The 17921-nt window shown below is 40.1% G+C and overlaps 1 long non-coding RNA gene across 1 annotated transcript in view; it reads left to right on the forward strand.

The window, feature by feature from the left end:
• The first annotated feature begins 5038 nt into the window (after positions 1 to 5038).
• LOC117283091 overlaps positions 5039 to 17921 on the forward strand; it is a 41561-nt gene continuing 28678 nt past the window's right edge. The window contains exons 1-2 of the long non-coding RNA XR_004514110.1: positions 5039 to 5126; positions 6314 to 6507. This is a non-coding gene — a long non-coding RNA (uncharacterized LOC117283091). The remainder of the gene's footprint in view (positions 5127 to 6313; positions 6508 to 17921) is intronic.

Below are 17921 nucleotides of genomic sequence, written 5' to 3' on the forward strand. Positions count from 1 at the left end.
TCGCAAGGCCACTACTTACACAAAGAACAACACAAACACAGAAATCCATGTCCCAAATTGGATTAGAACCCACGATCCCAGCTTTCAAGCGAGCGAAGACAGTTCACGCCTTAGACTGCGCGGCCACTGTGATCAGCACACAGAATTATAGGAGGGACTTATGAAGTACGCCGCTGAGATGGGTTCACTTGCCATGACGTACATACCAGGTTTCATAAAGACTGATTCAGCCATCCAAAAGCTAGAAGAGGAATTCTTAGACCCAGAGACAGCATGGTGATCTCATAAGTTTTTTTTTTTCAAAAAAGTAAAATAAGCTGAATGTAAAAGGAGGCGCAGTGGCCTATTTTAAGATATCATCCCACAATTCGCATGGAAGGAACGAGGAGATATACTAACAACCTCACTCAGCAGAATCGGTGTCCGTACCAAGTCTCAAACCCTGGACCCTCCGAATATGAAATCGACGTATAACCATTACACTGTGACATTCGGTTTTAAGATTTTATTAACGCAACAAGCGTTGAAAATTCAGTGGAAAGTCTCGGTAGTAGTTATATAATATATCGTACTATCAACTTCTTCTGCTTTCTTTCGTATTTCCTTCCGGTCTTTCATGTTATCGAATGATACGTCGAGGCTGACGTTTAAGGCCATTTCCCACAAACAGCACGCGCGAATAGTCAAACATAAACTGTCTGCTTTATACGTTTTATTAAAATACACACAAATAGAGGGGATGGCTCAGTCGGTGTAACGACGGGCTGGAAGGCAGGAGTTCGATTCTCGGCAAGACACTCCACTTCGCAACGTTTAGACTGGCCCTTGAGCCCACCCAACCTCCTCTGCAATGAGTACCGGGGACTATTTCTCCGAGAGTAGACCGGCCGGCCCCCTCGTTGGTGTCTCCACCTTATCGTGGTGAGGGGGTTTGAGTATGCCAAGGACCCTGAGAGCTATACCAGCGGTAGCGTAGCTACTGGCAAGGCCTCCCTTGCTGGACAGGTCAAAGGGTAGGCATCAGACGAAGAGAGACACCAAAAACCAAAAACTGATGCCGGAAGCAGCGTCATCAGCAGCGACTTGAAGCACAGAACAAATGATGCTCGAGATGGTTCAAGTTCGTATAGCAACAGGCGTGACCAGAGTGGTTTGAACGGCTGTTGTACTGCGATGTGGAAAGCAAATGGAAAAACTACCACATTATCACTTTTCCTGGACAGTCTCTTTCCAAAAACAGAAGATCACATTAAGTGGAGGAACTGTTTTGGAAGAGACTGTGGACCTGTCATCTGACAGTTACTGATCAATCAATCAGACCGGCCGGAGTTTGAAGCTGACCACTGCAGTGCCGAAGTCAAGATTAATGGAAATATACCTCTACTCCATCATACGCATTAATACCGTGGTCCTTAATTTATTAATTACAGTAAAAATTTTAATTTTAATTTACATCAAATTAAACCGATAATTTTAACTTTCGGCAATTCACTGCTACGGTAACCCGAATCTGTATGCAGACAATGATAAATCCTACGTTTAAAACCCTTAGAAGGCTCTTTTCCCTGAGTCCCACTCACCCATATCTCACTGAACCCCGGGTGGAGTAGGTTGCCAGTTGGAAAAGACACGTGTCAAATACTAATACATTATCACCGCCATGTCTGTGAGGATTATATCCCGTTATGTGAGAGCCTTCGTTCCTCTGTTTCCCTTCCTCACAGCTGCATATTCCGAGGGATCTACTGGAGCAAAACAGGCTCAAATCTCTCGTCTTCTACGATAAACCTCAGTGAATGGCGACGACGCTTCGCCCTCTCGTCCTTCTGATTAACTAACTCCGTGGAGCTGAGCCTTTCTTGAGAAGATGCTAGTTGTCCAGTTAGAATTTCAGAACACTTTTATGGAACCCGAAGGTTCATTACATTGTTCGCAAGAGCCCTCCGTCGTTTCATATCCTCAGCCAGATCAATCCAGTCCAAACACTCCATCCTATCTGTCTAAAATCAATTTTAATATTGTCCTCCCACCAACATGTAGGTCTTCCTAGTGGTCTGTTTCCTTTCGGGTTTCCCACCAAATTACTACGTGCACTGTTCCTTTCCCCCATGCGTGTTGCACGTTCTGCCCATCATATCTTCCTTGACTTGATCATTCTAATTTTACTTGTGGAAGAGTACAAGTTATGAAGCTCCTCACTGTGCAGTTTTCTCCAACCTCCTGTCACTTCATCCCTCTTCAGCCCAGAGGTTCTGCATCCTGTTCTGAAATCCTTCTGATGTAAGTGGAGCGAAAGTGAAGATGTTAGGACGGTCACAAGTAATGGCTCGGGATAAGCCGCACTGACTTAGTGTTGTATTGCATAAACTGAGATTTCTGCAATGACCTTTACCTTTGCCTATACTTCCTTAAGTTTCGCCGTTCCAGTCCCTTCAGGAGCAGAATTTCTCTTTTCACTACCGGAACCAGGGGCACTATGCTACAAGCCGGGAGGTTGCGGAATCGAATCATGATGAGCTCACCGGAGCTGTTTCCAACAGTAACTCTATTTTTGCATGCATATTCGTTGCATCGGGAATGTTTACCGAGCCGTTGCCAAGAAGCGGTCGTTATTAATAGAGTCACCGCGTAATAACGTGTCTATACGCCACAATATTTTGACGTGTTGCCTGAAAGCCGGACTATAATGCATCCATCACTACGCAACGGACAATGAGAAAGCATGCTACCTAGGAAACGGCTTGAAGAACACGAGAACCTAACACTGGGCTAGCAATATCTAAGGAACGAATTGTTTTAGACAGTAAACGTGCATTTCCGCGTCAATAAGGAATTCGTTGCATAGCAATGGGTGAAACTAAACCCTTCGTCAAGGTGTTCCCTATTCAGCCCAAGTGCAGGATATAACAGTTCATATCCGAGAAGAGACCAGAATCCTGCTAGAAATAGGGCATAATCTGCTGACAGAGGCCTTGTATATATAGTACAAAGAAGTAGAAATTAAGGCTAAAATTAAATTGTAAATATATGTATATACTGACAATGGACTTATTAATACAGGCTATGACTGACAAATGACAGACCCGACCTCTCGTCAGAGAGGGCGCCCCAAATGGACAGGACAGTAACTTTCATATAAGAAGAAACATCTGGTCATGAGCCCCAGCTGGGGCTCGACACCAAGACAGACAGACAGACCGACCGTCAGTCACAATTTGGCTTTGACTTGAGACCAGTTAGTTCGTATTTGTGAGTGTAAAGAGTGAATGTCCAATAAATATTCGTCCAAATCCGGGACCCATGTAAATTTTCTTGTCGCGTTGCCTAGGAAACACGCGACACTATTTGTTTCAGAGCATCGTGTCTATTTTATGGATATTGATAAGAGTATTTTAATGCGGATACGTGAAGTGCAGTAGACTGTATAAAATAGAAGGCTTACAGCTGACTATTTCTGCATGTCATTCGTGGAAGATGGCATTAAATATCAGCCTCGACACCTCATTCGTTAATACGTATGACTGGGAAGGAATAGGGAAGAAAGTAATGGAGGTTAAGAGTGCGAGATAAATGATGAGGTTTCCAGTTGAATTCTCAGCGGCTGTTATGTAGACCTACTTAATTACAATAGAATTGATCCTGCTGCCCAAATTTTTGTTCTTGGTCTTAATAGGCAAATCTTCAAGAAATAAAATGTTTCACTTATTTCAACAGAAGATTTGAGAATGGCAAGGAAAAAAAAATATTTGAGTTCAGAATGGTTTAAAATCAGGTTTGCTTTGTTCTTTTTATTTATGGCTCTATTACAATTCCTCGGGAGCAGGCGGTAGCACAGTTGGTTGAGACACTATACTGCAAGCCGGAAGGCCGCGGGATAGATTCCCGGTGAGGTCATTGGATTTTTCATTTACCCTAATACTTCCAACCGCACTATTATCCTGGGATTGGCTCAGTCTCTAAAAGAAATGAGTACCAGGAATCTTCCTGGGGCAAAGGGCGGCCAGCGCGCTAAGCTGACAACCTCACCGCCATGCGTGAGCCCACTGTCTAGAAAATGTGGGAGCCTCGACGTCTCACAACAATATGGGCCTCTACGGTCTGTTACAGGGATAGCTTTACCATTTTATCTATTGCAAAATGATTTTTAAGCATGTATTGAACAATAGATAATATATATACTAATTTATTTTAGTATGTATAATAATAACAATTGTATCCTTAATATTGATTGTTTATTCATTCAGTATACAGCTTTTACTTCTGGCTAATTGAAATAAATGTCAATTAGTAGTAAACAATTTTATGCAAATATATTATTTTTCTAATATATTTGAGGAGTTTTCTTAGTGTTTGGTTTAATTGAATAAAGCATTCCCGGAAATATAGAATATAATTTCCCCTTCTCATATTACTTACATCTTCTCTTTTATAATGTGGCATGTACACCCGTTGTTAGACAACGACCACGAAATACGCAACTTTACAACAGCCGTTGCTAAGTAACAGCTCCGAAGACAAGTATGTCAGAGAGTATGTTATGTAAGGACTATAAGAGCAAGAGCTCAGTTACAAAAGAAAATCTGTGGTCGTGATCTTGAAGGGGCTTGTTGTCAAGATGAACTGATTGGAGGTAAACCTCCTATCGTAAAGTAACTCTTGACTCTGACACTGACTCTGACAGATAACGGCTGGGATTCAGTTGTTGTGAGCTGTTGCTGTGAGAAACTGGTAGCTGAGACCGAATAGAGGTCAGGAACCCAGAAAAGAGGAACGTCTGCCGTTGGAAGCCGCTACCAAGCAACGACTGGTAAAGAATGTAACAGACTGAGAAGAGATAGTGTGTCCTATAGTGACTTGTGAAGTGTGCAGAACAATGAGAGTACAATCCTTACTTATAGTGTCCAAAAAGTACAATTACCAATCCAATCCCCGTCGAAAGTCACTCATTCACGTGACACTAAGTAATTTAAAAATATCATTTATATTCCTTCTGTCTAGTCCATACTGTGTTATTTAACAGAACTGTTGTACCTTATTTCAGTTTTGTTCTGAAGAAGGGGGATTATCGATAACGAACATCGATTTGACTGGCCGTCTTTCCCATCTCCGACCCACCTATCCAACGGGTAAGTGGTGACACTGGCTGGAGTGAAGATTTTGATGGGCCGGCTTTATTTCCAACGCATCCATTTCTATGCTTAAGGTCAAACTAGACAGATGGACCTCGGACTTAGGAATTAATAGATTTCAGAAATCGGTTCGTATTTCGAAAAATTGTAACTCGTGTTTATTGTAATGTAACATCGTGTTACCTTCCTGGGCCTCAATGCTCAGGTATTTTTCAACATTTTAACCCCGGTTACCCTGCAGTTCTATTGTTTTATTATACTGTAAACCCTCGCTATAAAAGACCAATTTGGAGGGGGGGGGGAGTTTGTTCGTTATCTCAGATGCGCACTACAAATGCGTGAAGGGGTACTCAGAGAAGTACACCATAAGATACACAGCCAATACAAGCAATAAACATGAAAACACACAATGTACAATAATTATATAAAGGCTCTTATATTGGGGTTATATTTAATTTCAAATGTTTCCTAACCACGAAATCTTCTTAATATTTCAACATCCCTAAGAATTCACAGCTGTACACACTCATATTCTGTCCGTTATATAAAGACTTCGTTATATCCGGGGTTCCTCTATAAACAACAAACGAACACCCAACAACGCGGTATTTAACGTTTAAACTGTTAAAAGCATAAATAATAAGGAACTTAACTTTTAGCACAGATCGTTATGATCTGAGCTGCCACAACAATACAACATGGCTACAAACCGAAATTCGAGCATCGAATCATGGACCCGAAAATTCTGGGCGTAAGTCCAATGGTCGCTCATTTAGTGTAGTCATACGCCGCACCATAGCTCAAGCGGTTAGTCGCTGGCTTCCCACCGCGGCGGCCCGGGTTCGATCCCCGGTCTAGTCAAGTGGAATTTATGGTGGACAAAGTGGTGCTGGGGCGGGTTTTCTCCGAGTACTTCGGTTTCCCCTGCCAATCTTCATTCCACCAAGTTCTCCATCATCATAATCACCCGGGGCAGGCTACAATAGGCCAATCAGTGGCCGCCGTGACGAGTGGACCCAATTGGACTCCACCCCCCCACTAAGCGAATTAAAAAAATGACTGCTAATGCATAGGGTGCCAGTATATAAATATGTTAAATGGGCGAAATATTAAACAAAATTTTCAAACAAAAACATTCTACGGATAACCTGTAGCACCAATTGTTTGCATTTAATCTGTTTCAGCGGATAGCACAGAGCAAAGCCGCGGCATTTGTACGCCACTAAAACGGGATGAAGAAAACTCCACCAGTTACTGTTGCTCTCCATGGCACCGACGGTAATGACCCATCAGCAGGGGATGACGCGCTTGCATTACGTAATTCCAGCGGTACGAACAGGATTGTCTCCAAACGTGTCTGTCACGTTTTGCAGCCATTGTAAGTTTTATTATTTTTCCGCAACAATTTCATATGATTATTAGATTAGACAGCTAATAATTATTTTATAATAATTAGAAAAATATATGCCGTGTAACTCCGAATACAAGACGACCCAATATTTTTCCAATGAGAAAATAAAAAAGTTATTTTTGTCAAAACTGAATGTATTGTGGCGCATGGGTCAGTTGCTGAGCTGTGACTCTGTAAACGGCGGCCGTTAATACGCAACGCCCGCAACATGCAAGCATGCAACAATAGAAGAACAGTTTTTTGTCTATCTCGTTCACACCGCGACCATTGCTATGCAACGGCGCGTTAAACAAACCTCTAAAACAATAGAAGGGCTGTGTTTTCTGCGTGGTCCATGACAAGGAGTTTTCTTGAAGACAATTAGGGTGACCTAGTGAGTTGTCAATGGAGTTCTGGCGTTGCAAGTGAACAGTGAGTTCATGGTTGGCTGTTAAGAACCTCCACTCTTAGAAGCCGTTGCCAGGGAACGGCTGGTGAAGACACTGAAGGCTGGAGAAATCTTAGCGTGTACTGATTCGTAAAGTGTGGAAATCAGCGATAGCGCTGCAATTACATGTACTTTCGAGTGGGGTGGCCAATAAATCCATTCACCAATCCATAATCCCGTCTAGAGTCACGCACCTATACACATGACAATATCATTTAGTTTTGAGGGTTGTGAATAAAAGTAAGTTAAGAACTACACTAGTAGGAAATAACAAATTCGAAAATCAATAGCTTAAATACAGTTCTAGTTATTTTCACGAATATCTTTAGAATTAGCAATTATTTTCTTCACAGTTATTCGTTTTGGACTTGAAAAGAATTCAAACCTCTTTTCTAAGAAGCTGTATTTAAAATTACCTCACCGTATATTTGGGCAAATACAGTATTTAATCCTGTCAAGTATTAATTTCTCCTAAATTATATTTTAAAATTCATCTCCTACCCTACAGAAAACAAACTCAATTACAAAGATAAAATTTTTAATGATATTTAAGAGACTAATCTTTATTTATTCTGAGACACGTAATAAGCACATTAATACAATCTGTGTACAACACTCCCAACTTTCTCAGTGTTAAAACAGAGGCTATATATAGTAACCGTCGAGTATAACGAATGTTTTGATTGATATTTCATTTATTTACTGTTTCTTTTAATTAGATTTACATTATCTTGGACGATCGATAACATAGACACAGTACAAGAACCCGATGCTTCAGTCTATGCCTCTTTAATTATGGACTTCTGGAAGATGCACACGCCCCGAAATATCTGATTTGTATTTTGCCCATGTCTACTTCCTACTTTCACCATTTTTTCACTTCACTGTCAGCTAAAGGTTACTATTTTGCTCCCAGAAGTCAAGAATCCATCTACACTTCCTGAAATTTAATCATTTAAATTGCACGTGAGGGCTGCGCAGAAACAAAGGCATATTAGCGACTAACAGAGCCCAAAGAATTTCCTGTTTGCTTGTTCGGTATATTCTTTGAGCCTACTAAATAGCGGTACTATTTTCCTATGAAGTATCCGCAGTTTTCTACCGGACTGCGTGTGAAGACATCTGGAAGGATGCTCACTTATCGACAACGGAGAATGTCGTTTGTTTCGATATTTTGCGTGTTTCTGTGTTTCGTAGAAAGAGGAAGCACCGGATTTGCTTGAAGATAGGATCGCAGTGATAGCCTTGCCAGTTTTAAATCTATTTTCCAACACTTCAATCATGCTCCATATCATAAGAGAGGAACTTCCTTTGCAAACTTATACAACGTTAGGATTACGAGTAGAGAATATCACAAAGTGTTCGTTGAAAAATGCCATTTTCTTGGATGTAACGCCGCTTTTCCGGTACAGGATCACCCTTCCGTCCCATGAAAGGACAGTTTGAGCGATCCTAAAACCTGGGGAGGTCCCATCATCAGAAATTCTGCGACGTAAGGCTACTAAGTATTTTCATGGAACAGATGAGAGGTTTCCATAATTTGCTTAGGCAGAAGCTGTCCTCCTCCTTCAGGCTGTTAGGATAAAGTCCATTTATCTTCTACAAAGCTACATAGCATCACATTACAAACGATAACACTCATTATACATTATCACTCTCAACATAAAGAACAAATATAAATGAGAGATGGCCTTGTTCATAGTTCACCGTGAAATCGCTGGGCGCGCCGCTTACCGATCTTCCGTGTGGCACCTAGCCGCTGAGCGTTAAATGGCGTTGCTAACGTTAATTGCTCTGGAAGTTACGACTAAAGCATATAAATATTATTATAGGCCGATGGCAGAATTATCTTTTGGCCCGTGGCCTTACACACGCCCATGTGCGCTATGTGCGATTGTAAGTTATATAAAACAAAATATTAAAATTATTTTTTGCAGCCGATTAAACCGTAATCAATTGTACTTGTTTGTGAAAACAGGAAAACCACTTTAGTATACGACATTCTGCATGGACACACACTCGAGGGTTTCACTTTGGCTCGCACAAATATATCTACACTGCATTTGATTCATACACGAGATAAATACAAAGCTTAAAAAGCCGTAACGTCATAATACAAGATCAAAGAACAAAATTACAAACAAAACAAAAAGTGGGAAATGCAAGGCTTTAATTACGTGCATCATTAAAACTTGACATTATGGCTTATTATTAGGAAATTAATTTGACGTTACCATTTCCTTTATGGTAACGATGTAGCAAGCATGAATGCGCAAGGGCTTCTAAATCCTCTGTCGAAATATTTGTTTTTGCCTTTGACCAATTTGTGAGATTAACTATAGAGGTTTAATTTTAATCATGCAATGATCATGATTAGGCTCATCATACGTCCCAGTTTTCGTGCTTTGCCCTGGGGTATCGGGCAGTTGATTAGGAAGTGTCCTGGGTTTCAAATTTATCCTTGGACTTTTATAAAAATTATTGGTTCCCTGAGGGACATATTTGTTCTGAAGCAGCCTGTTACTCACATATGGTTTCATTATGCGTTGTCATCAGCTAGAACAGAGGGAAAAGGAATATTTGTTATGGGTTATTTTGCGGCCGATATAGTGTTGATTGGTGATATATGATGAGTTAAAAGGATTTGGAAGAAAGTAGCAGTTGTGGCCTAATAAAATTAGCTACCAAGAATCTGGCTGGAGGTGCTGAGCCAAAAAAAAAAAAAATCTCAGGATAGCAGGTGTCCCAGCCGAGATTCGAAGAGAGAAACTCCCTAATGCGGTATGGCTAAATCAACCAATAAATATTTTTGTTCTTAATTTCAAAGAAGAATTGTTATCAATTTTCAACGTATAAATCTGCTAGTCTCGCTCCCATTCCGGCCCTACTTCTCTTCAAAATATATCCAGAATTTTTATTAGAAAATATGGTCGCCCTGTGCATAGAACATGAAAGAAACTGAAATACGTTACATGAAAATGCAATATTATTACCGTGAGTAGGTCGACAATGAGATAGTTAACACATGCAACTCACGTGTAGAAATGAGAAATGTGTATACAAATTTGGTCGGGAACTGTGAATGTACATGATCATTTCGGAGATATGAGCATAGGTGAGGGCAAAATATTGTGGCATGTAGACTGTTGCTAGGCAACAACCGCGAAATAAGAAACTATATAACAGCTGTTGCTAAGTAATGGCTCCTAGAACAAGCATGTTTCCACGGTAACAATTGCACCGCAATAGAAGAACGGTGTTTTCTGTTCGGTCCTTGCCGAGATGTTATAAGCAGGGCAAAACAGTGGGAAGTCATTCAGTTCGATGGTGAGTTAGTGAGCTAGCTAACCGCTGGGGTTGAGTCATTGTGAACTGCTGCTCTGAGAACCTGGTAGCTTCGAATTTCTTAAAAGTGAGCAATTTGTTGGCTGGCTGTGTGAAAAATAATGGTGGTAGCTGAAAGTAGTTTATTTCGGTTGATATGCTTTTTTATGTAATTCATTGCGTGGCTGTATTGTAACCGGGTTACTCCTTTATTCTTAACAACTGAATAATCGAGTTTTAATAAATAATATTTTTACTTTCAGTAGAGAAAATTTAATGACGCTTGAAATGCTTCTGTCATACTATACTTACTTATGTAGCTGAGCCCTTCTTGAGAAGAAGCCAAATCTGCAGCTACTCAAGAATTTCCCAGCATTTTATGGAACCCAAAGGTTCATTACCGTGTTCACAAGAGCCGTCCACTGGTCCCTATCCTGAGCCAGATCTATCCAATCCATACCATCCCAACCTATCTCTCTAAGATCCATTTTAATACTGTTCACCCACCTACGCCTTGGTCTTCCCAGTGGTCTCTTTCTTTCTGGCTTTCCCACCAATATCCTATATGCATTCCTTTTCTCTCCCATTCGTGCTACATGCCCTGCCCACCTCATCTTCCTTGACTTGATCATTCTAATTATACCTGGAGAAGAGTACAAGTTACGAAGCTCCTCATTATGCAGTTTTCTCCAACCTCCTGTCACTTCATCTCTCTTCGGTCCAAATATTCTCCACAACACCCTGTTCTCAAACACCTTCAGTCTATGTGTCTCTCTTAATGTCAGAGACCAAGTTTCACACCCATACAGAACCAAGCCAAAAATTATAGTTTCGTATATTATAATTTTCATGTTTTTGAACAGCAGACGGGAAGACAAAATGTCCTGGACTGAATGGTAGCAAGCATTACCCGAGTTCAATCTCCTCTTAATTTACTCCTCAATCAGGTTTTGATTTATTATCGTCGTTACCAAATATCTGAACTGTGTCACATTTTCGACACATCTGTTTTCTGTCTTTATGTCATGATTTTGCCCTGCATTTTGGTGACGAGACAGCAACACATAATTAGATTTCTCTGTGTTTACTTCTAGACCAACCTCCTTACTTGCGTCAATTGAGGGTTGTGTTCCTTCTTTATGGTATCTATGTTAATACCCAGTAGATTCACATCATCGGCTTCTGTCATACTACAACTTTACATATTTTAATTGTATGCTAAAATTGATACAATTTAAACCATTTTTAATATGACTACAAATTGTCACGATATTGTGGTGGGGTTTTGGATTAATGACCGGATTTATTGGGCTCTTTGATACAACACGTGACTATACTTTACAGTTCACTGTTATGCACACTAGTGCCCACAGTCACGTCTTCACTGCCGTTACTTTGTAGCGGATTTCAACGGAGGATTTCCCCTTCCCCTGGCTTCCCGAACTGTCTCTGGCCTACTATTCCGCAAGTTCAAATTCTGTCTATTTTAAATTTGTCGGACATAACCTCGAAGTTTCGCATCGTCACCATGTCCCCAACTGCTCGTTGTAGACAATACTTGATACTTGTGGGCCTATGTTTGTGATACATCTTTCCATGCCCTTAATTCAAATCGTTCGTTTGTTACCGCCATTAAACCTGGAGCTAAGGAAACATTTCGGGCGACCTTCATTTCGTTACTTCATATTTTACAAAATATGCACATTTGCAAAGACCTGTTACCATACATCATTTCAGGAACATAAATTAGTTCTTACATAGGTTGAGCTTGCGTCACTCTTATTTAATAAATTCGCTCGTCCGCCATGTTATTATTATCGATCGTAGGAAATTAGAAGTGTGATAATGGAAAGGACGCAGGGGCTTCCACGGAGTAACGTTGATAAGAAGTTCTGCGAAAATCGATTAATTGATTCAATAGTTTAAAGGGGCCAACAAACATAGCATGGTGATCTCAGGAGTCTACTGTCTTTCTTAGAGGAAGAGCTAGACCAAATGCTGCTCATTGTACAAACATTTATATAAGGCCTATTTAACTGAGCTATAAGACTTGCATTTTCAAAACTTCTTTCGATGTGCTAAATATTAATTCGGTTAGTGTAACTGGGGGTTTTGACGCACTGTGTAGTGACTTACTCTGAAAGGGTGTAGCAAAGTTCGCAAGAATTATTAAAAATTAGTTGTATCCTATAGCTAATTTGGAAAGAAAAACAATATTTAACATTGTAAGATTTGAGGCTTTCACGGCGGTGACTATGAAGAAAGCAGTCTTCTGCGATTTGGCACCGTGTATATGTGGTGTTAACCGACGTTTCGGAGGAACGTATCGCCTCCATCTTCAGGGTAGAAGGAAAAATATAAGAAATCCGCAAGCGAAGAGACCGTGAGAACCGGTGTCTGATTTTACCTGTTCTCACGGTCTCTTCGCTTGCGGATTTCTTATATTTTTCCTTCTACCCTGAAGATGGAGGCGATACGTTCCTCCGAAACGTCGGTTAACACCACATATACACGGTGCAAAATCCCAGAAGACTGCATCCTTCAATATTTAACATTCTTCGGAAAATATTGTTTCAGCCGTCCAAACACTTCGCGAACCTCTTTCATGATTTAGAGATATTGGGTTTTCGGACTTCATCCATCGTCCTGGTTTTAAGATAACTAAGAAAAACACGATATTTCGGAAACTGAATCTGTTTCCGTCCTCAGGTGAGGGAAAACACCTATTCTGTTGGGTCCCTTAGAAAGAGCTAGCCTCAATCAATACCGCGACCCGAGGTATCAGAAAGTTTCAGAGCCCTTCATATAACGAATTATAATTCAGATTAATTTATCTCGTATTTATATACTGATACTTATACTATCACTTAGCTTAGGAATATCAAATTTGTATCTACCTTAAATGGACATCAGTGCCACTACGCTTCAAGAATTAATTTCGAATGTGTACGTATTTCAGTAGTGGAGTACATATTTCCAAACGTATATTATTACTTTAATTGGTTATCATATACACGTATTTAGACGTGAGTAATTACAGTTAGTTTGTAATTAAATCTTGACGTGTTCATCGTATTGTATTGTTTATCTCAGGTTAGGAGAGGTGCTCTAATCAATTATGTTATGTTTGTAACATGAGACTGCACATAACAAGTTTCCTCGTCTGCTCCCTGAATTAATCTCCACTCCAAGTGCTCGACGGGCTGCTCATTCGCGCCTTACTGTTAATTTTCGTTTACCAGTATAACGCGATGTTATCTTAGTCCGCAATTGTGTCAGGTGTGACTTGAGCTTATACCCCAAGTTCCTAATTCAGCCCACGGGCTCGCGCACCAACCTCTAAGATTACATTGCTTAATCTTATTATGCTTCCTCTATTGTAGGAAGGAGCGTGCGTCATCGTAAGTTAGTGACGTAGACCGTTATGTCATCATCAGAAATTGACTAAATTCGATTTTGCATCATAGTTGCAGTATTCAAACATACACAGAACTTCTCTTAGGTAATGTTGCCTACACCAGGTGTGATGTAACCTGGATGTGATACCATGCAATCTTGTAAACGTTTAACGACGTTCACAATGAATGTGCTGCCTCCATCAGCTGAGTGACTAGTAGGATACTCTGAAGATTGATACATCAAGTTCCTCCGAAACACTGGCAGTCATGTGGAAGATGAGACGGCACTACATCCCAGAAAATAGTATTCTCTATTAATCATCTTACTTTAATAATTTCGTATGAATAGATCTCCTCTCCTGGGTACTTATTAGCGAGCAACTTTCTTGTACATACATCTTCAATAAATTATCAATATTACGGAATAATTAATAGATTTTATTTTTTTCTGGGATTGAGACACATGTTTTCGAACTCATAATAAACAACGGATAATATTAATGTTATAAATATTTTTACCTTTACATATTCTATATGCAAGAAAGGAACACTTATTAACTAAATATGATGCACTATCCTAAAAGCCGTTAGGTCCCGGGTTCGATTCCCGATGTCAGCGGAATTTTTTAAATTTACCTAATCCTTCCAGCCGCAATATGGCTCTGGGTTCGACTCAGCCTCTAACAGAAATGAGTCCCAGGGACCTTCCTGGGGGTAAAGAGCGGCCGGAGCTTAAGGCTAACAACCTCACCACCATCTGCGAGCCGACTGTCTAGAAGATTTGGGAGCCTCAACCTCTCACAACCCCATTGGCCTCCACGGCCTGTTACATGGATAGCTTCGCCTTTTTTTATTAAATGTCATTAATTTTCGTGGATGGTGATGGTTACAGAATATTTAATTAATATTTCCCCTAAAGATATGAAGAAAGTGATATGAATTTCTGAAGAATTAATATATAACGGAGTAGAGAAATTAATGCATCGTTTATTCTGAATTTAATGTTAAGTATTAATTTGCTGTATATTACTTACGTCTAGTTCCTTGATATTTTTATGTGTTTCTTTCAAGCTGTATAAGATTTATAACTTTATCTTTAAAATATTTAATTTGTAAGAATGTAAATCGGATAAGAATTAAAGTAGTACAGCAGATTAAACGAGCAGATGAGAAGGTGCGTTAATTTAAATCCCAGGACGAAGAATTTTAAACATCGCTACTAACGACTGCTCACTCCGGGGCTCCTGGGATTTCATTACGTTTACAAGTTGCAGCAGGACGAGGCTTGGCACGCTACCGGTGGCCATATGGATATATTTCCCTTCAAGTCACGCAGAAGTGTTTCTTTTTATTATTTAATCTTCTGAGCGTCTACATCTGAACAAGAATTACTTCTCAAGTAGGCCTACCTTTCCTTACCTGCAAACAGAACTTGCCTTTGTTCTGTCTAGAATATCTGCACTATACGAGTATGCGGCTTGTGTCACGTATCACAAGACGGGATATTACAAAATAATATCCGCCTGTATAAATACAAAGCAAAGTGACGGTGATATGAAAACTTTTAAATTACAAAATTTCGGTTTCCATTGCACGAACTTAAGTTATGTAATATACTACCAAAGAGCGAATTATATTTTTTAAATATTTCGTGCCTATTCTCCGAGTAAAAGTAACATAAATTTAAAGAAAGTAGTCTTCTGGGATTTGGCACCGTGTATATGTGGTGTTAACCGACGTTTCGGAGGAGCGTATCGCNTTTGTCCCTGTGCTTCCATATTTTCTTGACCTCGGCACTGTTAGGAGGTGAGTGGTGAGCTTCACGCTGCGGCACCTTTACCTCTGGTGCCCATTGGATAGGAGACTGGGTGGGCCCAAAACCATTCTGGACGACGTGGAAAAGAAAAAAATTCTTGATACTATCGGGACTCGAGCTCCGACCCTTTGTTCGTCCAGCCCATATCCAGTCGCTATACCGAATAAGCTATCCCGGAATTCTGTGAGTATTAATAATATTGTGATGCCGCTATATGACATAGAGCGTGCTACATAAAGGATGCGATTTACGAACGTCTAATTGTGCTTGTTAGTCGTGGGAGATGGCGTTAAACATCGGCTTCGACGCATCATTCGACAACATGCAGGACTGGAAAGGAATAGGGGGGAGAAAGCAGGGGAAGTTAATGGTAAAAAGTTTATATAGTAAATCCTGAAACATCCCGTTTAGTTCTCAAAGGCTGTTACACTACTTTAAAATTATTTTAATAATATCATATTAAATGTTCCAGTATTTTCAAATAAAGTCGCCTAAGGCAAATACGACTTGAAGCGCTGAAACACAGGTTCGCGGGTTTAAATCTAGATGTAGACCAATGTCTGCTTATCTGTTTGTATTGTTTTATGAATATAGAGGCCTCTTGATGAGCTGATCCCTCATGCAAAGTGCTGTATCGAAAGCGAAAAGCACGGGTGAACAATTTTAATTTTTACTTGGGCTGTAGGGACGATTTATTGCATAGTAACCCTCGAGAGAAAGTACCAAGCCGGAAAGGATCATTAGGCTAAATTTTAAATTGCTGAGATATACCAATTTGGAGCATAGCTCTGTATGGGGCTGAAACATGGACACTTAGGGCAGTAGATCAGAAACATCTGGAAAGTTTCGAAATGTGGTGTTGGAGAAGGATGGAGATCAGTTGGACCGATTATGTGAGATTAGAGTCAGTGAGCAGAGCAATATCCTACACAAATAAGAAAACACATGAAATAAGAAAACGGAAGGCTAATTGGATTGGTCATGTTTTACGCAGAAACTGCCTTCTAAAAGAAGTTATTGAAAGAAAGATAGAGGGACGGATAGAAGTGACAAGAAGACGAGGAAGAAGACGTAAGAAGATGCTGGATGACCTTGGGGACAGAAGAGGATATTTTCATTTGAAGGAGAAAGCTCTAGATCGCATTAAGTGGAGGAATTGTTTTGGAACAGACTGTGGACCTGTCGTCTGACAGATTACTGATGATGATGATATCAGTTATTCTTACAGATAGGTTATGCTTTATATGTGGATAGTTCTGAAAGTAAGATTTTTTTTGTCTTTTATTTAAGTAGAATAACAACACAGAGAGTAACTCACGAGGCTGAGTTACAGTCTCATATTAGCTTTACTTTTCCACAGAGTCACCAAGTCTGTTTAGACATTTATCTTGAAGTTAAGTGCATCCTGGACCTGCAACCTTTCCTTGACTTCATTTTGAACATCTTTACTGAAATGAAAGACGCTTTTTCATCTTTGGGGAGAGATGGAAGTCCGACGGTGCCAAATCAGGACTGGTTGCTGGAAGTGGAAGAATTCCAAAGCACCAGGAATGCAAGAGAATCTCAGTTGTGGCAACACTGCGAGATCGAGAGAGGCGTACAAAAGGAGAACCCATACTTCCAAGTCAAGGTAGGAATTCTTTCAGCGGGAATAAAAGAGGGAATCTTATGTTTGGAATTGCCTTTGTACGATATAGATATACCAGACAGCATAATAAATGCATTATCAAGCATTGCTTAGAAAGCAAAAAGAGACCCTTCTATGGAAGCCATATTTCTGTTTCCGACTATCGACCTGGGAATTGGTGTCAGTATAAAGAGATGGGTAGCCTTTTTTAAAATTCGATATGGCAGACTTTCACTTAAGATTGTTAGGCATTAATGCTTTTCAACCGTACTAGGGCACAAGTAAATCTGGTTTACATAAAGCGGTAAATGTACTTTAACATATACTCCAAAAAGTGCGTAGAAGATGTTGAAATTCATTGTTGGACTCACGAACATGAAGAATGTAGATAAAGTAAAGGCAAATGAGAAATATATATATATATGTTAGGGCCTCAAAATCTGCCTTCAATCCTTTCTTTATGACATAAACTTCTACATGTATTAAAGAAGAATGTAACGTCCTGTCCGCGTCAGTCGCAAGGAGTTCGCTCGAACGCCTATAGAAGCGCCACTTCACAGCTTCTCTGTGAGGTACGGATAAAATACGACATTTCATTTTTAATGTATCTCTTTCAAGTTACAATTTGAGAGATGCGCAGTTAGAGCATGTTAAAGCTGTAGAGAGATAGACAAATCATCTTTTAGCTCCTGGCCGCTAAAACTCGTAATTATAGTTAACAATTAAGAAAGAGCTGTGTAATTACATTAATAAGATTACAGTAGACCGTTGATCACTAACACACAGGAT

This window comes from Cryptotermes secundus, unplaced genomic scaffold (assembly GCF_002891405.2).
Source record: "Cryptotermes secundus unplaced genomic scaffold, Csec_1.0 scaffold382, whole genome shotgun sequence".
NCBI lineage: Eukaryota > Metazoa > Arthropoda > Insecta > Blattodea > Kalotermitidae > Cryptotermes > Cryptotermes secundus.